We start from the raw sequence: 23,788 nt of genomic DNA, 5'->3' as shown, positions 1-23,788 counted from the left end.
TAAAAGAGGAGAGGTCTTGGGTTCAAATCTGCCCTCTGACAATTCCTAGCTGTTTGGCACTGGGCAAATCACTTAATTCCCACTGCCCAACTATTACTATCCTTTTGCATTGGAATAAATACTTAGTATTGATTCCAAGATGGAAGGTAAGAGTTTAAAAAACAAGAAAGAAAAGAATGAGTTGAAAGAAGAGGTTAAAAGAGCCTAGAATCCACCTCAGTCAATAGAAACTTAATCTCTTTGTTGAGAAGAGTTTTGGTAGCCAAAGGAAGAACTAATAAAATAGAAATGAATTCATTCACCAGATTTTCTTGAGTATAGATGATGAGAAGAGTATAAGTAAGACGTAGTGGGAGGAAAAGCCAATTTTTTAGACAAGTCTGACTCTTCACTCAATTATGTCAGATCATCCTGATGGTGTTTTAGAATAAAACTGTGAAAGTGGATAACAAGAATAAGAAAGAGATCTCTCAACATTTTCCTAATAAACATTTTCCTTAATCTATGACAGTGGGACCATCACATCTGGGCTCTAGCAATTCAAGTTATCAAGTCAACAAGCATTTTTTTAAACAAGCATTTCTTATCAGAAGTGCTACAAAGACAAGCCCAAGACATTCCTTGTCCTCCAGAAGCTCAAAGTCTAATGAGAGACATGACCCACAAACAACTCTGAAGAAATTAGGCCCTAGGGATAAATTAGAATAATCTTAGAGGGAAGGTGCTAGAATTACAGAGGACCTGGAAAGGCTTCTTGCAGGGGATGGAAATCGAGCTGAGGCTTGAAGGGGGTCCAGGAATTCCTGTCAAGGCATACATGGAGTTGAGAGATTGGGTATCATATCCCAGAAATAGCAAGAAGACCAATATCAATACAATCACAGAGTACAGGGAAGGGAAGAAGGTATAGAAGACTGTAAAGAGAGGAGGGGTCCAGGTTAGGACAGGCATTAAAACCTAAACAGAAGATTTTTGTATTTGGCCCTGAAAATAATAAGAGGGACACTGCAGTTGATCAAACTTGGGGGGCAGAGTTCAGACTTGTACTTTAGATCATCATTTATTCACTATAGACTAGAGTAGGGAGATAACTTAAGGGGGAGCAGCAAGCAGGGTATTTATTGCCAAAATTTGGCCAAGGCCAGTTCTACTCAGGAACTTTATGGCTTTACTTCAGATCAATTCTAGTTTTCTCGGGCTAATTAACTATCCCCAGCAGAAAAAAACCCTTCTCTAAATGAATGAACAACTGAGAATGACAAAAAATAGTACCTACTTGGATCCAGAACTACAGGTCTTCTGTGCCCATCTTTAGAATTCTCAGAATTTTCCCTATTGTTACAAGTAGAATCTAGTGAGGTATCATGTATCCCATTTGCTTCATCCAATCCAAAGCATTGTTTCATTCCATATTAAAACTCAAGCCACATACAAAGTCTGTCTCATTATTGCTGGGCCTTCACTGCCACAATGTGAGATGGGAAAGCAGGGACAGTCGTTACATGCCATATAAAGACTGTCCCTGCTCTCCCATCACATACAGTCTAATGGGGGAGGCAGCATACAAACAACTACATACAAAGGAGCCATAGACATAAACTAGAGAAGGAAGGCCTTGGCATTAAGGGGGGCCAGGAAAGACTACTTGCAGATAGTGGGACTTAGCTGAGCCTTCAAGAAAGCCAGGAAAGCTAGAAGGAGAGAGTGAAAAAGAGAGCATTCCAGGAATCGATCTCGTAGAGGAAATCTAGGAAATATAAAGAAAAAATATATCAATAAAAACTTTTTAAAATGTATGGAATAACGAATAACATGTTGGGGAATATAGGTTGCTTAGTGATTGGAAAGAGGAGAGGTCCTGGGTTCAAATCTGTCCTCTGACAATTCCTAGCTGAGTGGTCCTGGGCAAATCACTTAACCCCCATTGCCCAACTCTTAATAATCTTCTGGCTTGGAATCAAACTTAGTATTCATTCTAAGATGGAAGGTAGAGTTTTAAAAAAAAAGAAAGAGAAGAAGAATGAGTTGAAAGAAGAGGTCAAAAGAGCCCAGAATCCACCTCTGCCAAAAGACACTTAATCTCTTTCTTGAGAACAGTTTTGGAAGCCAAAGGAAGAACTAATAAAACATAAATGAATCCATTCACCAGATTTTTTGAGTATAAATGATGAGAAGAATAAAAGCAAGAATAGTGGGAGAAAAAGCCCATTTTGTGGACAGTCTGGCTCTTCATTAAATTATGTCAGAACTTCCTGACGGTGTTTTAAGACAAAACTGTAAAAGTAAAAAACAAGAATAAGAAAGAGATCTGTCAACATTTTTTTAATAAACCTTTTCCTTAATCTATGACAGTGGGGCCATCATATCTGGGCTCTAGCAATTGAAGTTATCAAGTCAACAATCATTTCTTAACAGGAGAAATGCTACAAAGACAGGCCCAAAACATTCGCTGCCCTCTAGAAGCTCAAAGTCTAATGAGAGCCATGACCCACGAAGAACTCTGAACAAATCAGGTCCTAGGGATAAATTAGAATAATCTTAGAGGGAACATATTAAAATTACAGAGGACCATAAAGTTATTCTTGCTAGGGATAGAAATATATCTGAGGTTTGAAGGGGGTTCCGGAATTCCTGTCAAGGCATACATGGAGGGGAGAGATTGGGTATCACATGCCAGAAATAGTAAGGAGGCCAATATCAATAGAATCAATGATATGATTGGGGATTTAGAAACTATGTGATCACCCTAATGTAAATATTAATAATATGGAAATAAGTCTTGATCAATGACACATGTAAAACCAAGTAGAATTGAGGGGTGACTAAGGGAATGGGTTAGATTAGAGGAGAGAAAGAACATGAATCATGTAACCATGGAAAAATATTCTAAATTAATGAATTAAATAAATATTTTCAACTACAATCACAGAGTACAGGGAAGGGAAGAAGATATAGAAGACTGGAAAGGGAGGAAGGGTCCAGGTTAGGACAGGCTCTGAAGATAATAAGAGGAATATTGTAGTTGATCAAAAGGGGGGGGCGGGAGCGGGCGGGCGGGGTGCAGAGTTCAGACTTCAGATTTAAAGAGAGAATTTTTTATCCACTATGGACTGGAGTAGGGAGATAACTTGAGGCAGGGGGAGCAGCAAGCAGGGTATTTATTGCCAAAATTTGGCCAAGGCCAGCTCTACTAAGGAACTTTATAGCTTAACTTAAGATCAATTCTAGTTTTCTCGAGCTAATTAACTATCCCCAGCAGAAAAAAACCCTTCTCTAAATGAATGAACAACTGAGAATGACAAAAAATAGTACCTACTTGGATCCAGAACTACAGGTCTTCTGTGCCCATCTTTAGAATTCTCAGAATTTTCCCTATTGTTACAAGTAGAATCTAGTGAGGTATCATGTATCCCATTTGCATCATCCAATCCAAAGCATTGTTTCATTCCATATTAAGACTCAAGCCACATACAAAGTCTGTCTCATTACTGCTGGGCCTTCACTGCCACAAGGTGAGATGGGAAAGCAGGGACAGTCGTTACATGTTACATGAAGAGTGTCCCAGTTCTCCCATCACATACAGTCTAATGGGGGAGACAGCATACAAACAATTACATACAAAGAAGCCATAGACATAAACTAGAGAAGGAAGGCCTTAGCATTAAGGGGGGCCAGAAAAGACTACTTGCAGAAGGTGGGACTTTGCTGAGACTTGAAGAAAACCAGAAATGCTAGAAGGAGAGAGGGAGAAAGAGAACATTCTAGGATGGTCCTCACAGAGGAAATCTAGGCAATAAAAGAAAAAAAATATGTTAAAAAATGTTTTAAAATGTATGGAATAAAGAATAACACATTTTTGGGGACATTAGGTGGCTTAGTAGTTTAAAAGAGGAGAGGTCTTGGGTTCAAATCTGCCCTCTGACAATTCCTAGCTGTTTGGCACTGGGCAAATCACTTAATTCCCACTGCCCAACTATTACTATCCTTTTGCATTGGAATAAATACTTAGTATTGATTCCAAGATGGAAGGTAAGAGTTTAAAAAACAAGAAAGAAAAGAATGAGTTGAAAGAAGAGGTTAAAAGAGCCTAGAATCCACCTCAGTCAATAGAAACTTAATCTCTTTGTTGAGAAGAGTTTTGGTAGCCAAAGGAAGAACTAATAAAATAGAAATGAATTCATTCACCAGATTTTCTTGAGTATAGATGATGAGAAGAGTATAAGTAAGACGTAGTGGGAGGAAAAGCCAATTTTTTAGACAAGTCTGACTCTTCACTCAATTATGTCAGATCATCCTGATGGTGTTTTAGAATAAAACTGTGAAAGTGGATAACAAGAATAAGAAAGAGATCTCTCAACATTTTCCTAATAAACATTTTTCTTAATCTATGACAGTGGGACCATCACATCTGGGCTCTAGCAATTCAAGTTATCAAGTCAACAAGCATTTTTTTAAACAAGCATTTCTTATCAGAAGTGCTACAAAGACAAGCCCAAGACATTCCTTGTCCTCCAGAAGCTCAAAGTCTAATGAGAGACATGACCCACAAACAACTCTGAAGAAATTAGGCCCTAGGGATAAATTAGAATAATCTTAGAGGGAAGGTGCTAGAATTACAGAGGACCTGGAAAGGCTTCTTGCAGGGGATGGAAATCGAGCTGAGGCTTGAAGGGGGTCCAGGAATTCCTGTCAAGGCATACATGGAGTTGAGAGATTGGGTATCATATCCCAGAAATAGCAAGAAGACCAATATCAATACAATCACAGAGTACAGGGAAGGGAAGAAGGTATAGAAGACTGTAAAGAGAGGACGGGTCCAGGTTAGGACAGGCATTAAAACCTAAACAGAAGATTTTTGTATTTGGCCCTGAAAATAATAAGAGGGACACTGCAGTTGATCAAACTTGGGGGGCAGAGTTCAGACTTGTACTTTAGATCATCATTTATTCACTATAGACTAGAGTAGGGAGATAACTTAAGGGGGAGCAGCAAGCAGGGTATTTATTGCCAAAATTTGGCCAAGGCCAGTTCTACTCAGGAACTTTATGGCTTTACTTCAGATCAATTCTAGTTTTCTCGGGCTAATTAACTATCCCCAGCAGAAAAAAACCCTTCTCTAAATGAATGAACAACTGAGAATGACAAAAAATAGTACCTACTTGGATCCAGAACTACAGGTCTTCTGTGCCCATCTTTAGAATTCTCAGAATTTTCCCTATTGTTACAAGTAGAATCTAGTGAGGTATCATGTATCCCATTTGCTTCATCCAATCCAAAGCATTGTTTCATTCCATATTAAAACTCAAGCCACATACAAAGTCTGTCTCATTATTGCTGGGCCTTCACTGCCACAATGTGAGATGGGAAAGCAGGGACAGTCGTTACATGCCATATAAAGACTGTCCCTGCTCTCCCATCACATACAGTCTAATGGGGGAGGCAGCATACAAACAACTACATAAAAAGGAGCCATAGACATAAACTAGAGAAGGAAGGCCTTGGCATTAAGGGGGGCCAGGAAAGACTACTTGCAGAAGGTGGGACTTTGCTGAGACTTGAAGAAGACCAGAAATGCTAGAAGGAGAGAGGGAGAAAGAGAACATTCTAGGATGGTCCTCACAGAGGAAATCTAGGCAATAAAAGAAAAAAAAATATGTTAAAAAATGTTTTAAAATGTATGGAATAACGAATAACATGTTGGGGAATATAGGTTGCTTAGTGATTGGAAAGAGGAGAGGTCCTGGGTTCAAATCTGTCCTCTGAGAATTCCTAGCTGAGTGGTCCTGGGCAAATCACTTAACCCCCATTGCCCAACTCTTAATAATCTTCTGGCTTGGAATCAAACTTAGTATTCATTCTAAGATGGAAGGTAGAGTTTTTAAAAAAAAGAAAGAGAAGAAGAATGAGTTGAAAGAAGAGGTCAAAAGAGCCCAGAATCCACCTCTGCCAAAAGACACTTAATCTCTTTCTTGAGAACAGTTTTGGAAGCCAAAGGAAGAACTAATAAAACATAAATGAATCCATTCACCAGATTTTTTGAGTATAAATGATGAGAAGAATAAAAGCAAGAATAGTGGGAGAAAAAGCCCATTTTGTGGACAGTCTGGCTCTTCATTAAATTATGTCAGAACTTCCTGACAGTGTTTTAAGACAAAACTGTAAAAGTAAAAAACAAGAATAAGAAAGAGATCTGTCAACATTTTTTTAATAAACCTTTTCCTTAATCTATGACAGTGGGGCCATCATATCTGGGCTCTAGCAATTGAAGTTATCAAGTCAACAATCATTTCTTAACAGGAGAAATGCTACAAAGACAGGCCCAAAACATTCGCTGCCCTCTAGAAGCTCAAAGTCTAATGAGAGCCATGACCCACGAAGAACTCTGAACAAATCAGGTCCTAGGGATAAATTAGAATAATCTTAGAGGGAACATATTAAAATTACAGAGGACCATAAAGTTATTCTTGCTAGGGATAGAAATATATCTGAGGTTTGAAGGGGGTTCCGGAATTCCTGTCAAGGCATACATGGAGGGGAGAGATTGGGTATCACATGCCAGAAATAGTAAGGAGGCCAATATCAATAGAATCAATGATATGATTGGGGATTTAGAAACTATGTGATCACCCTAATGTAAATATTAATAATATGGAAATAAGTCTTGATCAATGACACATGTAAAACCAAGTAGAATTGAGGGGTGACTAAGGGAATGGGTTAGATTAGAGGAGGGAAAGAACATGAATCATGTAACCATGGAAAAATATTCTAAATTAATGAATTAAATAAATATTTTCAACTACAATCACAGAGTACAGGGAAGGGAAGAAGATATAGAAGACTGGAAAGGGAGGAAGGGTCCAGGTTAGGACAGGCTCTGAAGATAATAAGAGGAATATTGTAGTTGATCAAAAGGGGGGGGGGCGGGAGCGGGCGGGCGGGGTGCAGAGTTCAGACTTCAGATTTAAAGAGAGAATTTTTTATCCACTATGGACTGGAGTAGGGAGATAACTTGAGGCAGGGGGAGCAGCAAGCAGGGTATTTATTGCCAAAATTTGGCCAAGGCCAGCTCTACTAAGGAACTTTATAGCTTAACTTAAGATCAATTCGAGTTTTCTCGAGCTAATTAACTATCCCCAGCAGAAAAAAACCCTTCTCTAAATGAATGAACAACTGAGAATGACAAAAAATAGTACCTACTTGGATCCAGAACTACAGGTCTTCTGTGCCCATCTTTAGAATTCTCAGAATTTTCCCTATTGTTACAAGTAGAATCTAGTGAGGTATCATGTATCCCATTTGCATCATCCAATCCAAAGCATTGTTTCATTCCATATTAAGACTCAAGCCACATACAAAGTCTGTCTCATTACTGCTGGGCCTTCACTGCCACAAGGTGAGATGGGAAAGCAGGGACAGTCGTTACATGTTACATGAAGAGTGTCCCAGTTCTCCCATCACATACAGTCTAATGGGGGAGACAGCATACAAACAATTACATACAAAGAAGCCATAGACATAAACTAGAGAAGGAAGGCCTTAGCATTAAGGGGGGCCAGAAAAGACTACTTGCAGAAGGTGGGACTTTGCTGAGACTTGAAGAAGACCAGAAATGCTAGAAGGAGAGAGGGAGAAAGAGAACATTCTAGGATGGTCCTCACAGAGGAAATCTAGGCAATAAAAGAAAAAAAATATGTTAAAAAATGTTTTAAAATGTATGGAATAAAGAATAACAGATTTTTGGGGATATTAGGTGGCTTAGTAGTTTAAAAGAGGAGAGGTCTTGGGTTCAAATCTGCCCTCTGACAATTCCTAGCTGTTTGGCACTGGGCAAATCACTTAATTCCCACTGCCCAACTATTACTATCCTTTTGCATTGGAATAAATACTTAGTATTGATTCCAAGATGGAAGGTAAGAGTTTAAAAAACAAGAAAGAAAAGAATGAGTTGAAAGAAGAGGTTAAAAGAGCCTAGAATCCACCTCAGTCAATAGAAACTTAATCTCTTTGTTGAGAAGAGTTTTGGTAGCCAAAGGAAGAACTAATAAAATAGAAATGAATTCATTCACCAGATTTTCTTGAGTATAGATGATGAGAAGAGTATAAGTAAGACGTAGTGGGAGGAAAAGCCAATTTTTTAGACAAGTCTGACTCTTCACTCAATTATGTCAGATCATCCTGATGGTGTTTTAGAATAAAACTGTGAAAGTGGATAACAAGAATAAGAAAGAGATCTCTCAACATTTTCCTAATAAACATTTTCCTTAATCTATGACAGTGGGACCATCACATCTGGGCTCTAGCAATTCAAGTTATCAAGTCAACAAGCATTTTTTTAAACAAGCATTTCTTATCAGAAGTGCTACAAAGACAAGCCCAAGACATTCCTTGTCCTCCAGAAGCTCAAAGTCTAATGAGAGACATGACCCACAAACAACTCTGAAGAAATTAGGCCCTAGGGATAAATTAGAATAATCTTAGAGGGAAGGTGCTAGAATTACAGAGGACCTGGAAAGGCTTCTTGCAGGGGATGGAAATCGAGCTGAGGCTTGAAGGGGGTCCAGGAATTCCTGTCAAGGCATACATGGAGTTGAGAGATTGGGTATCATATCCCAGAAATAGCAAGAAGACCAATATCAATACAATCACAGAGTACAGGGAAGGGAAGAAGGTATAGAAGACTGTAAAGAGAGGAGGGGTCCAGGTTAGGACAGGCATTAAAACCTAAACAGAAGATTTTTGTATTTGGTCCTGAAAATAATAAGAGGGACACTGCAGTTGATCAAACTTGGGGGGCAGAGTTCAGACTTGTACTTTAGATCATCATTTATTCACTATAGACTAGAGTAGGGAGATAACTTAAGGGGGAGCAGCAAGCAGGGTATTTATTGCCAAAATTTGGCCAAGGCCAGTTCTACTCAGGAACTTTATGGCTTTACTTCAGATCAATTCTAGTTTTCTCGGGCTAATTAACTATCCCCAGCAGAAAAAAACCCTTCTCTAAATGAATGAACAACTGAGAATGACAAAAAATAGTACCTACTTGGATCCAGAACTACAGGTCCTCTGTACCCATCTTAAGAATTCTCAGAAATTTCCCCATTATTACAAGTAGGATCTAGTGTGGTGTCATGTATCCCATTTGCTACATCCAAACTAAAGCATTGTTTTATGCCATATTAAAACTCAATTCACAAACTTAGCCTGTCTCATTGTTGCTGGGCCCTCACTGCCACAAGGTGAAATGTGAAAGCAGGGGCACTCTTTACATGTTACATAAAGACTGTCCTAGTTCTCCCATCACATACAGTCTAATGGGGGAGACAGCATACCAACAACTACATACAAAGCAGCCATAGACAGGACCAAAGAGACATAAACTTTAGGAGGATAGCTTCAGCATTAAGGGGGGCCAGGAAAGACTTCCTGCAGAAGGTGGCACTTAGCTTAGACCTGAAGAAAACCAGGAAATCTAGAAGGAGAGAAGGAGAAAGAGAGTATTCCAGGAGGGTTCCATAGAGGAAATCTAGGCAATATAAAGAAAAAATATATCCATAAAAACTTTTTAGGCTTCCGGGTAAACATGTCAGCAGTCCAGATGCGGGATACTTCCTCTCCTCAGTACCCACTGATATAGACTATCTCAGAAGACCAAAAAATCCAAATTCATAAAAACTAAGGGACTTTATAGTAGGCCGCAGCATTGAAAGTACATGGGATTTGGGCATTTCCACAATATAAGGGGGTTAAAAAGCTCCCATCCAAATATGAGCTGATCTACCCTCCCCCACCCCTCCTACGGAGTCAGAGTCAGAACCTGCAAGCACCAAAATCAGTGAGTGAGCGAGGGGCACCTTTAGAACGAGCAAGGGTCACCTTTAGGTTTTTGAGAGCTGACTAAGACCATGAAAGATCTACCCCTGAGAGCAGCTAGACCTGAAACCCTGGCAGGTTGGGGAACGCAGACCTTCGGCACTAACAGGAAGGTGGCGCAGAGAAGGGCAGCAAATAGCTGAGGCTGTGGATATTCAAGAGCTTGCCTCAGGCAAAATCCTTGCTTTTTAATTCCATACACAGAGTGTCTGCCTATCTCACTCAGATTTCTGACTAAAAAGGGAAGGAAAAAACACTAGAGTGATAGCAAATTGTGCACAGGAGCAACAAATACCCTCCAAGAAAATAAAAAAAAAGGCATTTACCCTCGAAAATTTTTATGGAGGAAAAACCCAGGCTACAGAGGAAATACAGGAGGAAATTCAAACAAAACCAAAACCTTCCCCTCCCCCCAATGGAAATTGTCTACAACTTCTGGAAGAATTTAAATTGGTGCTTATTAAAAAGATGTAAGCCTTCCTGCAAGAAAAGTGGGAAGTAGTTCAAAGAGAAAATCAAAAGATTATAGCAGAAAATCAAAAGATTAAAGAGGAAAACCAAAAGATCATGACAGAAAACCAGGCTCTAAAGACCATAATTGGGCAACTATAAGCGAATGATTTTGCAAAACAGCAAGACTTAATAAAGCAAAGTCAAAAGACTGACATAATAGAAGAAAACATAAAATATCTCACTGACAAGATGACACATCAGGAAAACAGAGGAAGGAGAGACAATTTGAGAATCATTGGTCTACCTGAAAAGCCAGAAATAAACAGAAATATTGACATCATATTACAAGAAATCATCCAAGAAAACTGCCCTGATGTTCTGGAACAAGGGGGCAAAACAGACATTGAAAGTGTTCATAGAACACATTCTACACTAAATCCTCAAAAGACAACTCCCAGGAATGTAATTGCCAAATTCCAGAGCTTTCAAGCTAAGGAGAAAATTCTACAAGAAGTGAAAAAGAGACAATTCAGATACCAAGGAGCACCAATCAGGATCACACAAGACCTGGCAGCTTCCACACTAAGGGACCTCAAGGCCTGGAACATGATATTCAGAAAGGCAAGAGAATTGGGTCTTCAACCAAGAATCACCTATCCATCAAAACTGACTATATACTGCCATGCGAAAGTATGGGCATTCAACAAAATAGAATATTTCAAAGTATTTTTAAAGAAAAGACCAGAACTAAGTGGAAAGTTTGATAGCCAAACATAAAGATCAAGAAAAACATGAAAAGGTAAATAAGAAAGAGAGGGAAAAGGGGAAAATGTTTTTTTATTCAAACTCTCTTCTTTAAGGGATACAATTAGATCAAATTATATGTATTAATATATGGGGAAAATGTTATTTGTAACTCTCAAAAATTGTACTCATTATTATACTAATTAGAAGAATCACTCATAGGAAGAGATTACAGTATTAAGAGCTATAGGATGATATACAAAAAAAAGAAAAAGGGTGTGGGGGGGAATCAAAGATGGCACCAAGAGATATTTAAAGAAATAAAATAATTAGGCTAATCTTTATCACACAAATATATAAATGGGAAAGGGAGAGGAAGAATACTCTTATAAGGAGAGGAAGAGAGTACCAATAGGTAATACTTAAACCTTACTCTCAGTGAAATCAATTCTGAGAGGGAAGAGCCTCTAGATCCATTGGGGTCTTGAATTCTATCTTATCCTACAGGGTAAGTTAGAAGGGAAAACTAAGGGGGTTAGTGGGCAGGGAGGACAAAAAGGAAGGGAAAGCAAGGGGGGAGGGAAATTTACAGACCCTAAAAAAACAAGAAGGGAACAAAAAGGGAGGGGTCAGAAAGGGAAGAATATTAATGGAGGGGATTAGGGGGATTGATTAAAATTAAACCACTGGTTTAAAAGGATATAGCAAAAGAAGAAAGGACAGAACTAGGATAGGATATCAAAATGCTAGGGAATTCACAAGTGACAATCATAACCTTGAATGTGAATGAGATGAACTCATCCATAAAACGTAAATGAATAGGAGAGTGAATTAGAATCCAAAATCCTACCATATATTGTCTACAAGAAACATACCTGAAGCGGGTAGATACTCACGAGGTTAGCATTAAAGGTTGGAGCAAGACCTATTGGGCCTCAAATGATAGAAAGAAGGCAGTAGTCTCAATCATGATATCTGACAAAATCAAAGTAAAAATAGATCTGATTAAAAGGGATAGGGAAGGTAAATACATCCTGATAAAAGGGAGTATAGATAATGAGGAAATATCAGTAATCTACATGTATGCACCAAATGGTATAGCATCCAAATTTCTAAAGGAGATACTAGTGGAACTGTAGGAGGAAATAGATAGTAAAACTATACTAGTGGGAGACCTTAGCCTACCACTATCAAATTTAGATAAATCAAATAAAAAAATAAATAAGAAATATGTAAAATATGTGAATGAAATCTTAGAAAAGTTAGAGTTAATACATATATGGAGAAAAATAAATAGGGATAAAAAAGGAATACACCTTCTTTTCAGCACAAAATGGTACATTCACAAAGACTGACCATGTACTGGGTCATAGAAACATGGCAAACAAATGCAGAAAAGCAGAAATAATAAATGCAACCTTTCCAGATCATAATGCAATAAAAATAATGATCAGTAAGGGTGCATGGAGAGCCAAATCAAAAATTAATTGGAAATTAAATAATATGATTTTCCAAAATTGGTTAGAGAACAAATCATAGAAACAATTAATTATTTTATTATTTTGGTCAATATATTATTGAATTATTAATTCCATTGAAGAAAATGACAATGATGAGACATCCTTTCAAAATCTAAGGGGTGCAGCCAAAGCAGTACTCAGGGGGAAATTTATATCCTTGAATTCATAAATTAACAAATTAGGGAGGGGAGAGGTCAATGAATTGGAATGCAAATAAAAAAAAACTTGAAAGTGAACAAATTAAAACCCCCCAGAAGAAAACTAAATTAGAGATCCTAAAAATTAAGGGAGAAATTAATAAAATTGAAAGTGAAAGAACTATTGAACAAATAAATAAGACGAGAAGATGGCATTTTGAAAAAACAAACAAAATAGACAAAGTAATGGTCATTCTAATAAAAAAAGGAAAGAAGAAAACCAAATTAACAGTATCAGAGATGAAAAGGGAGAGCTCACCTCCAATGAAGAGGAAATTAAGGCAATCATTAAAAACCATTTTTCCCAAATATATGGCAATAAATATGCCAATCTAGGAGATATGGATGAATATTTACATAATATAAATTACCTAGACTAACAGAAAAAGAAATAGAAGTCTTAAATAATGCCATTTTAGAAAAAGAAATTGAACAGGACATTAAGGAATTCCCTAAGAAAAAATCCCCAGAGCCTGATGGATTCACAAGTGAATTCTATCAAACATGCGAAGAACAATTAATCCCAATATTATACAAACTCTTTCACAGAATAAGCAAAGAAGGACTTCTACCAAATTCATTTTATGACACAAATATGGTACTGATCCCAAAACCAGGCAGGTCAAAAACAGAGGAAGAAAACTATAGACCAATCTCCCTAATGAATATAGATGCAAAAATCGTAATTAGGATACTAGCAAAAAGACTCCAGCAAGTCATCACAAGGGTTATTCACTATGACCAGGTAGGATTCATACCAGGAATGCAATGATGGTTCAATACTAGGAGAACCATCCACATTACTGACCATATTAACAATCAAACAGACAAAATCACATGATTATCTTAATAGATGCAGAAAAAGCTTTTGATAAAATACAACATCCATTCCAACTGGAAATACTGGAAAGTATAGGAATAGAAGGGCCTTTCCTAAAAATAATAAAGAGTATATTTCTAAAACCATCAGCAAACATCATCTGCATTGGGGATAAAATAGAAGCCTTCCCAATAAGATCAGGAGTGAAACAAGGATGCCCATTATCACCTCTATTACTTAACATTGTACTAGAAACACTAGCAGTAGCAATTAGAGAAGAAAAACAAACTGAAATTATTAAAATTGGCAAAGAGGAGACCAAGCTATCACTCTTTGAGGATGATATGATGGTCTACCCAAAGAATCCTAGAGAATCAACCAAAAAGCTAGTTGAAATAATCAACAACTTTAGCAAAGTTGCAGGATACAAAATAAACCCACATAAGTCATCAGGATTTCAGCTCCAACACATCTCAGTAGCAAGAATGAGAAAGAGAAATTCCATTTAAAATTACCCAAGACAATATAAAATACTTAGGAATCTATCTGCCGAGACAAACACAGGAACTATATGAACACAACTATAAAACACTTTCCACAGAACTAAAACTAGATCTGAGCAATTGGAAAAAAATTTTCTGCTCATGGGTAGGATGATCTAACATAATAAAAATGACCATCCTACACAAATGAATTTACTTATTTAGTTCCATATCTATTGAACTTCCAAAAACCTTTTTTACTGAATTAGAAAAAAACATAACAAAGCTCATTTGGAAGAATAAAAGATCAAGGATATCTAGGGAAATAGTGAAAAAAAAATGCCAAGGAAGGTGGCTTTGCAGTACCACATCTCAAACTATACTATAAAGGAGTGGTCATCAAAACAATTTGGTACTGGCTAAGAGACAGAAAGGAGGATCAGTGGAATAGACTTGGGGTAAGTGATCTCAGCAAGACAGTCTATGACAAGCCCAAAGATCCCAGTTTTTTGGACCAAAACTCACTATTTGATAAAAACTGCTGGGAAAATTGGAACACAGTGTGGAAGAGATCAACATCTCACACCCTACTCCAAGATAAACTCACAATGGGTGAATGTCTTGAACATAAAGAAGGAAACCATAAGTAAATTTTGTGAACACATAATAGTATACACATCAGACCTTTGGGAAGGAAAAGGTTTTAAAACCAAGCAAGACTTAGAAAGAGTCAGAAAAAGTAAAATAAATAATTTTGATTATATCAAATTAAAAAGGTTTTGTACAAACAAAACCAATGTAACCAAAATTAGAAGGGAAGCAACAAACTGAGAAACAATCTTCATAACAAAAACCTCTGACAAAGGTCTAATTACTCAAATTTACAAAGAGTTAAATCAATTGTACAAAAAATCAAGCTATTCTCCAACTGATGAATGGGAAATGGACATGAATAGGCAATTTTCAGTAAAAGCAATCAAAACAATTAATAACCACATGAAAAAGTGTTCTAAATTTCTTATAATCAGAGAGATGCAAATCAAAACAACTCTGAGGTACCACCTCACACCAAAGCAAGGGAAAGTAATGAATGCTGGAGGGGATGTGGCAAAGTCGGGACATTAATTCATTACTGGTGGAGTTGTAAATTGATCCAACCATTCTGGAGGGCAATTTGGAACTATGCCCAAAGGGTGGTAAAAGACTGTCTGCCCTTTGACCCAGCCATAGCACTGCTGGGTTTGTACCCCATAGAGATAATAAGGAAAAAGACTTGTAGAAGAATTTTCATAGCTGCACTCTTTGTGGTGGCAAAAAAATTGGATAATGAGGGGATGCCCTTCAATTGGGGAATGGCTGAACACACTGTGGTATATGTTGGTGATGGAATACTATTGTACTCAAAGGAATAATAAAGTGGAGAAATTCCATGGGAACTGGAACAAAGTCTAGGAACTGATACATAGTGAAAGGAGCAGTATCAGGAGAACATTGTACTCAGAGACTGATATACTATGGTACAATCGAATGTAATGAACTTTTCCATTAGTGGCAATGCAGTGTTCCTGATCAACCTGGAGGGATCTATGAGAAAGAACACTATCCACATTCAGAGGAAAAACAATGGGAGTAGAAACATAGAAGAAAAACAACTGCTTGAATACATGGGTCGAGGGGATATGATTGGGGATGTAGACTCTAAATGAACATCCTAATGCAAACACCAACAACATGGAAATGGGTTCTGATCAAGGACATATGTAATACCCAGTGGAATTCAGGGTAGGCTATGGATGGGTTGGGGGAAGGGGAGGGAGGAATAGAATATGATTTTTGTAACCAAGAGATAATGTTTGAAATTGACCAAATAAAAATTTAAGAAAAGAAGGGAGCATACATGAAAAACAATAAAACAAAAAAACCTAAAAAAATAAAAACTTTTTTAAATGGATTGAATAAAGAATGACAGAGGTTGTTGGAGCATGTAGGTGGCTTACTGGTTTGAGAGAGAAGTCCTGGGTTCAAATCTGTCTTCTGACACTTCCTAGCTGTTTGGCCCTGGGTAAATCACTTAAATCCCACTGCCCAACTCTTACTATCCTTCTACCTTCGAATCAATGCTTTGTATGGATTCTAAGATGGAAGGTAAGAGTTTAAAAAACAGGAAAGAAAAGAAGAATGAGTTGAAAGAGGACGTCAAAAGAGCCTAGAATCCATCTTAGCCAGCAGTGAATCTCTTTGCTGAGAAGGGTTTTGGTAGCCAAAGGAAGAACTAATAAAATAGAAATGAATTCACCAGATTTTTTTGAATATAAATGATGGAAGAGTATAAGGAAGAAGTAGTGGGAGGAAAGCCCATTTTGTGGAAAGTCTGGCTCTTCACTCATTTATGTCAGATCATCCTGATAGTGTTTTAGGATAAAACTATAAAACTAGCAAACAAGAATAAGAAAGAGATCTGTCAACATTTTTCTAATAAACCTTTTCCTTAATCTATGACAGTGGGACCATCACATTTGGGCTCTAGCAATTCATATTTTCATGTCAACAAGCATTTCTTAACAGGAGAAATGCTACAAAGACAGACCCAAGACACTCCCTGCCCTCCAGAAGCTCCAAGTCTAATGAGAGACAAGACCCACAAACAACTCTGAAGAAATCAGGCCCTAGGGATAAATTAGAATAATCTTAGAGGGAAGGTACTAGAATTACAGAGGACCTGGAAAGTCTTCTTGCTGGGGATGGAAATCGAGCTGAGGCTTGAAGGGGGTCCAGGAATTCCTGTCAAGGCATACATGGAGGTGAGAGATTGGGTATCACATGCCAGAAATAGCAAGGAGCACAATATCAATATAATCAAAGATATGATTGGGAATTTAGAATCTAAGTGATCACCCTAATGCAAATATTAATAATATGGAAATAGGTCTTGATCAATGACACATGTAAAACTGAGTGAAATTGGGGGTTGACTAAGGAAGGGGGTTGGATTAGAGGAGGGAAAGAAAATGAATCATGTAACCATGGAAAAATATTATAAATTAATTAACTAAATAAATATTTTCAAATACAATCAAAGAGTACATGGAAGGGAAGAAGGCATAGAAGACGGAAAGGGAGGAGGGGTCCCGGTTAGGACAGGCATTAAAAGCCAAACAGAGGATTTTTCATTTGACCCTGAAGATAATAAGAGGGACACTGCAGTTGATCAAACTGGGGGGCAGAGTTCAGACGTCTGCTTTATATCATCATTTATTCACTATGGACTGGAGTAGGGAGATAACTTCAGGCAGGGGGAACAGCAAGCAGGGTATTTATTGCCAAAATTTGGCCAAGGCCAGCTCTACTCTGGAATTTTATAGCTTTACTTAAGATCAATTCTAGTTTTCTCAACCTAATTAACTAAGCCCAGCAGAAAAAAAACCCTTCTCTAAATGAATGAACAACTGAGAATGACAATAAATAGTACCTACTTGGATCCAGAACTGCAGGTCCTCTGAGCCCATCTTTAGAATTCTCAGAATTTTCCCTATTGTTACAAGTAGAATCTAGTGAGGTATCATGTATCCCATTTGCTTCATCCAATCCAAAGTATTGATTCATTCCATATTAAAACTCAAGCCACAAACTTAGCCTGTCTCATTATTGCTGATCTCTCACTGCCACAGGGTGAGATGGGAAAGCAGGGAACAGTTGTTACATCTCGCATAAAGACTGTCCCTGCTCTCCCATTGCATACAGTCTAATGAGGGAGACAGCATAGGAACAGCTACATACAAAAAAGCCACAGACAGGACCAAATAGACATTAACTAGAGAAGGAAGGCCTTAGCATTAAGGGGGACCAGGAAAGACCTCTTGCAGAAGGTGGGACTTAGCTGAGACTTGAAGAAAACCAGAAATGCTAGAAGGAGAGAGGGAGAAAGGGAGCATTCCAGGATGGTTCTCATAGAGGAAATCTAGGCAATATAAAGAAAAAATATATAAAAAAAAACTTTTTAAAATGTATGGAATAAAGAATAACAAGTTGTTGGGACATGTATTTGGTTTAGTTGTTTGAGAGAGGTCCTGGGTTCAAATCTGCCCTCTGACATTTTCTAGCTATTTGGCCCTGGGTAAATCACTTAACTCCCACTGCCCAACTCTTACTATCCTTCTACCTTCGAATCAATGCTTAGTATGGATTCTAAGATGGAAGGTAAGAGTTTAAAAAACAGTTAAGAAAAGAAGAATGAGTTGAAAGAGGACGTCAAAAGAGCCTAGAATCCATCTTAGCCAGCAGTGAATCTCTTTGCTGAGAAGGGTTTTGGTAGCCAAAGGAAGAACTAATAAAATAGAAATGAATTCATCAGATTTTTTTGAATATAAATGATGGAAGAGTATAAGGAAGAAGTAGTGGGAGGAAAGCCCATTTTGTGGAAAGTCTGGCTCTTCACTCATTTATGTCAGATCATCCTGATAGTGTTTTAGGATAAAACTATAAAACTAGCAAACAAGAATAAGAAAGAGATCTGTCAACATTTTTCTAATAAACCTTTTCCTTAATCTATGACAGTGGGACCATCACATTTGGGCTCTAGCAATTCATATTTTCATGTCAACAAGCATTTCTTAACAGGAGAAGTGCTACAAAGACAGACCCAAGACACTCCCTGCCCTCCAGAAGCTCCAAGTCTAATGAGAGTCATGAACCACAAACAACTCTGAACAAATCAGGTCCTAGGGATAAATTAGAATAATCTTAGAGGGAAGGTACTAGAATTACAGAGGACCTGGAATGGCTTCTTGCAGGGGATGGAAATCGAGCTGAGGCTTGAAGGGGGTCCAGGAATTTCTGTCAAGGCATACATGGAGTTGAGAGATTGGGTATCACATGCCAGAAATAGCAAGGAGACCACTATCCTTGGAATCACAGTGTACAGGGATGGGGAGAAGGTATAGAAAGACTGAAAAGGGAGGATAGGTTCAGATTAGGACAGGCATTAAAAGTCAGACAGAGGATTTTGTATTAACCCTGAAGATATTAAAAGGGCCACTAGTGTTGATCAAACTGGGGGGCAGAGTTCAGACTTCTGCTTTAGATTATTTATTCGCTATGGACTGGTGTAGGGAAATCGCTTGAGGCAGGGGGAGCAGCAAGCTGGGTATTGATTGCCAAAATTTGCCCAAGGCCAGCTCTACTCTGGAATTTTATAGCTTTACTTAAGATCAACTCTAGTTTTCTAGGCCAAATTAACTATCCCCAGCAGAAGAAACCCTTTTCTAAATGAATGAACAACTTAGAATGAAAAAAAATAGTACCTACTTGGATCCAGAACTGCAGGTCCTCTTTCCCCACTTTTAGAATTCTCAAAATTTTTCATATTGTTACAAGTAGAATCTAGTGAGGTATCATGTATCCCATTTGCGTCATTGAATCCAATGCATTATTTCATTCTATATTAAAAGTGATGCCACCATCTTAGCATATCTCATTATTGCTAGGCTCTCAATGCCACAAAGTACCGTTCTAGTTCTCTGATTCTCCATCCCACTTAAGTTCCAAACCTGCTCCCAAGCTTTCCAGAACTGCTTTCTCTCATCTGACAGTCTCACATTATCCTTTGCTGGAAAAAAATGGAGACCATTCACTTTGAGTTATGTCTTTGTCCCTTCTCCAAATCTCATGCCCTCTGACATAATGCCCTACCAGTTCTTCCTTAAGTCTCTGATGAAAAACAGGTTGGGGACTGGAATCCTCAGTTATGGGCTGGATTGGGAAGAGGCTTGAGGCAAGGGGGATGCCATCCACCCCCTCCAGGTTGTTGCAGTAGGTCAGACAGCAGGCTGGTGGCAGTGTCGGGGAAGAGAAGGGACATATGTGATCAGTGTAACAAAGATAGCAATGATAGGGCTTGGCAATAGATTGGATGTGAGGGGGAACACAGTATGAGAAAGAGTGTGAGAAGGCAAAGAGGAGTAGTGTTCCAAATTCAATTGCATAATACACTGAACATGTATTAAGTACCTCCTGCTATATTTCAAGCCCTGGGTTAAGCACTGGGAAGACTAAGACAAAAATGAGATAGGCTCTGCCCTCAAGCCACTGGTAGTCTACTAGAAGCAATTCTATATGTACACAGATAAGTGAAACAAGATATATCTAAAATATTTTTTAAGTAATTCATGAGGCCTGGGTAGTAATACCTGGAGGAATAAGGAAAAACTTCATGTATGAACTGGCACTCCGGTGGAAAAGGGAACTCAGTGTTCCAAGAGGCAGATCTAGGAAAGGAGATCATTTATGGAACAGCCTTTACAAAGACTTGGAGATGGGGGATGTGATATAAAGTATAGGGAGAAAAATATAGGTACATCTGGCTGGAATGTAGAGTGCCTGAGGGAGAATAATGTATATTCTGAGAAGTATATGGGGAAAGATTTGGGTGGTGGTGGTGTTTATTTAAATTTAAACCCTTACCATCCACCTTTGGCTTTGAATCAATACTAAGTATTAGTTCAAAGGCAGAAGAGGAATGAGGCCTAGACAACTGGGATTAAATAATTTGCCCAGGGTCATCGAGTGAGGAAGTTTTCTGAGACCACACTGGGACCCAGGACTTCAAGTCTCCAGGCCTGTCTTTCTATTCACTGAGCCATCTTGCTGCCCCAGAAAGGTTTTAAATGCCAGATTTAGGAATTGATAGTATCTCTTTCAGTTAATAGAGGGTCATGCTCCTGAGTCTGAGGAGGGGCATGGCCCAACCCACAGTTATGCTGTATATAGTTTACACTGATTTGTGTTTATGTTGCCCTCTTCCTTTGAAGTCAACAAGCATTTATTGAGCATTGGCTGTATACCAGGCACTATGCTCATCCTTGAATAGGAGAGAAGATCCTTGAGGAACTTATTTTTGGTCTCTGTATCTTCAACTTCAACAACTAGTGCAGTGCCTAGCAGATAATAAGTACCTATTTGTAGGTGGCACAGTGGCTAGAGTGCCAGACCTGGAGTCAGGAAGACTCCTCTTCTTGAGTTGAAATCTAGCCTTAGAGACACTTACTAGTTGTGTAACCCAGAGGAAGTCACTTCACCCTGTTTGCCTCAATTTCCTCATTTGTTAAATGAGCTGGAGAAGGAAATGGCAAACCACTCCAATATCCTTCCCAATCAAATCCCAAATGAGGTCACAGAGAGTCACACATGACTGAAAAACAACTGACCAACAAAAGGAGAGAATAGCAACATATTTTAAAAAAATACACAGAAGAAAAAGAGATTAGGAAGGATGTGAGAAAAAATTTCCCCAATGTTTTCCTGCTTATTTTGTTAAAGGTAATATATATTCTTCCCAAAGAAAACACACACACAGTTTGTTTTGGTTGGACCCATCTTTTAATACATTGTCATTTATTTATCTAAAAGTTTGCTTTAAATTTTTTTTTAAACCCTTAACCTTCTGTCTTGGAATCACTACTGTATATTGGTTCCAAGGCAGAAGAGTAGTAAGGGCTAGGCAATGGGTCTTAAGTGACTTGCCCAGGGTCACACAGCTGGAAGTGATTGAGACCACATTTGAATCCAGGACCTCTCATTTCAAGGCCTGGCTCTCAATCCACTGAGATACCCAGCTGCCCCCTGAAGGTTTGCTTTTTTAATGGTCACAAAATTTAGAATTTTAAAAGATAAACCATTAAACAAGGAAGGAGGGAGGGAGTTGCCTTTTCTCTTGCAAATTTGTTCACTGCACTCCAATTAATTAGTCAAGCAACAAACTTTGTGCCAGATACTGGGTGAAAGTGTTTCTAGAAGTCTCTCTCTAGTTAGACCCCTAACATGAAATTAACTACAGGAGTTAATCCCAAGGATGAGTCAAAGGATTTCGATATGAGTTTGAATTTACTGGACCTAATCCAGGATGGGTGTTTCACCTGGGTTCATCTATATAGATCACTTAAAGTCTTGGTGAGAGCTAAATCAATTGTACAAAAAATCAAGCCATTCTCCAATTGATGAATGGGCAAGGGACATGAATAGGCAATTTTCAGTAAAAGCAATCAAAACTATTAAGAAGCACATGAAAAAGTGTTCTAAATCTCTTATGATTAGAGAAATGCAAATCAAAACAACTCTGAGGTATCACCTCACACCTAGCAGATTGGCTAACATGACAGCAACGGAAAGTATTGAATGCTGGAAGGGATGTGGCAAAGTTGGGACTGCTGATGGAGTTGTGAATTAATCCAACCATTCTGGAAGGTAATTTGGAACTATGCCCAAGGGGAGCTAAAAGACTGCCTACCTTTTGATCCAGCCATAGGACTGCTGGGTTTGTACCCCAAAGAGATAATAAGGAAAAAGACATGTACAAGAATATTCATAGCTGCACTCTTTGTGGTGGCAAAAAATTGGAAAATGAGGGGATGCCCTTCAATTGGGGAATGGCTGAGCAAATTGTAGTATCTGTTGGTGATGGAATACTATTGTGCTAAAAGGAATAATGAACTGGAGGAATTCCATGTGAAATGGAACAACCTCCAGGAATTGATGCAGAGTGAAAGATACACTGTGGTACAATTGAATGTAATGGACTTCTCCATTAGTGGCAATGCAATGATCCTGAACAACTTGGAGGAATCTATGAGAAAAACCACTATCCACATTCAGAGGAAACACTGTGGGAGTAAAAACACCAAAGAAAAACAACTGCTTGATTACATGGGTCGAAGGTATATGGTTGGGGATGTGGACTCTAAATGATCATCCAAGTGCAAACACCAACAACATGGAAATAGGTTCTGATCAAGGACACATGTAATACCCAGTGGAATTGTGCGTTGGCTTCGAGAAGGATGGGTGGAGGGGAGGGAGGGAAAGAATATGATTCTTGTAATCAAGGAATAATGTTCTAAATTGAGGAAATAAAATTAAAAATTAAAAAAAAATAAAGTCTTGTTAAATTGCACTAGGGCATTGAGTGAATTGTCCAAAGTCACAGGGCTGGAAAGGTATCATTGACCCAGGGCTTCTAGACTCTACAGAGGATCCTCTAATCAAGCCTGCAGACTAATTCTCTGAGGAAGTACATAAAATAGATACATAGGATAACAAAGGAAACTAATTATTTTGAACTACAGAGATCAAAATTTTTCTAAAAAACAAGTTCATGGACCCCAGGAAGGAATCTGTAGTCTAGGGTACTGCCCATAATTTTTGGTAAATACACCTCTGGTATTTAGCAATCCTGTTTCAGGGGAAATGACCAGATTTGATATACAATTTAAAATTTATAAAATACTTTACACAAATTATCTAATTTGATCCTCACGACAATCCTTTGAGGTAGATATTATAATTATTGTCATTTCCTAGATGGGAAACTAAGGCTGAGAAATGTTATATGCCTTACCCACAGTGATAGTGCCAGTAAGAATCTGAGGTCTGAGTCAGGAAGACCTGAGTTCCAATCTGGCCTTAGACAATGTCCTAGCTGTGTGACCCTGGGCAAGTCATTTAACCCGGTTTGCCACGCTCCTGTCTTTCTGTTTTAGAGGTGTTAGTAAGGGTTAAAAGAAAAAGTATGTGAAGTAAGGTTTGAACCCAAACCTTCCTAACTAAAGGTTCAGTGCTCTAGGCACTATAGCATGCTGTCTCTTAAGGTATATGAACCATGTGCGTGGGACCTTGAATTCAGCTCTCAAGAAATCTTGGATCATGGAT

At 38.3% G+C, this 23,788-nt stretch overlaps 1 protein-coding gene across 3 annotated transcripts in view; it reads right to left on the bottom strand.

Annotated features, from left to right (window-relative positions):
* Nucleotides 1–23,788, bottom strand: part of CUL4B (cullin 4B) — a 165,629-nt gene that overhangs the window by 102,692 nt on the left and 39,149 nt on the right. The window contains exon 1 of one of the 3 annotated variants that reach the window (XM_016426664.2): nucleotides 11,946–12,032. The exons of the other annotated variants lie outside the window; for them this stretch is intronic. The gene's annotated coding sequence lies outside the window, so the exon portion shown is untranslated. Of the gene's footprint in view, nucleotides 1–11,945; nucleotides 12,033–23,788 lie in introns of those variants that run through there. 3 annotated transcript variants of the gene reach the window in all.

The sequence above is a fragment of the Monodelphis domestica genome, chromosome X (genome assembly GCF_027887165.1).
Source record: "Monodelphis domestica isolate mMonDom1 chromosome X, mMonDom1.pri, whole genome shotgun sequence".
NCBI lineage: Eukaryota > Metazoa > Chordata > Mammalia > Didelphimorphia > Didelphidae > Monodelphis > Monodelphis domestica.
The sequence above is the reverse complement of the archived record's forward strand: the minus strand, read 5'-3'. Positions and strand labels throughout refer to the sequence as shown.